We start from the raw sequence: 991 nt of genomic DNA, 5'->3' as shown, positions 1-991 counted from the left end.
CGGCACGCCTGTCACCCTTGGGTAAGATACTCTTTCACATTGTCCACATGAAAAACCTTGGAGTTCATTTCCCTCTAGAACCATTATACATAGGTCTTTTCTGTTTAACTTGTCAATTTTTAACTGAGGTCTTCCTTAAATGAATTACTTAGAAAAGAGTCATTGATTTCAGAAAGATGGCATTTACTCAACATTTCTATGTAGAAAGGACATCCTTTTAAAGAAAGGCTATCTTTGGACCCTTAAACCAAAGCGTGTTCTCTGCACCACGTTTTTCTCTTTGCATTTTCAAGACCCTTTGTTGGTTGGACACAGTAAAGACAGTACGTCTGAAACGCCTAGCATCTGTCCGCAGAATCACCGACCCATCTGCTGTGTCGGTCTGGCAATGGATGGAGGGAGGCAGTAGGCCTGGGTAGTTCAAGCCCAAACGTGTCTTGGCCTGGGTCTGGGCTTCACAAGCTGGTAAGTGTGATGCTCGTTCCCCCTGATATTTGAAGCCAAGGAACCTGGGTGAAAGGAGCGCGTGTAGCCGTGATTGTCAAGTGAGGGGTGGGTCAGTCCATGGCAGTTCCTGCCACAGCTCACGAGTTGTGAGCGCAGGGCTCCCTGCACAGGGCTGCGGCATAAGTGAGGGAGTCTGTGCAGTTTCCAGCCTCTGCTGCCGCTTCGGAAATGCCGGGGATGACGCTGTCGTCATGACGAAAGGAACACAGCCCAGTGGTAGCTACGTCGTGATGCCATTCGAAATGGGGGCCAGCTAGAGGGCACTTAAGGATGTCTAACAACGTTTGTGTTTTACATACATCAGTCTGGGCAAGACAAGGGAGACAGCCAGACAACGTTTTTATCCCCTTATGCACTGTCCAGCTTGGAAGGGAAGGGTTGGCCAGGAGGGGTGCCGAGGAGAGAGATTTGCCCGGGAGGTATTCAGAAGAGAGGGCAGAGGCCGTTGGTCAGGAATATGGCAGCTTCTCCATTCTGGCTGCCA

This window comes from Tupaia chinensis, unplaced genomic scaffold (assembly GCF_000334495.1).
Source record: "Tupaia chinensis unplaced genomic scaffold, TupChi_1.0 Scaffold000054_1, whole genome shotgun sequence".
NCBI classification, from domain to species: domain Eukaryota; kingdom Metazoa; phylum Chordata; class Mammalia; order Scandentia; family Tupaiidae; genus Tupaia; species Tupaia belangeri.
Note: the sequence above shows the minus strand (reverse complement) of the source record.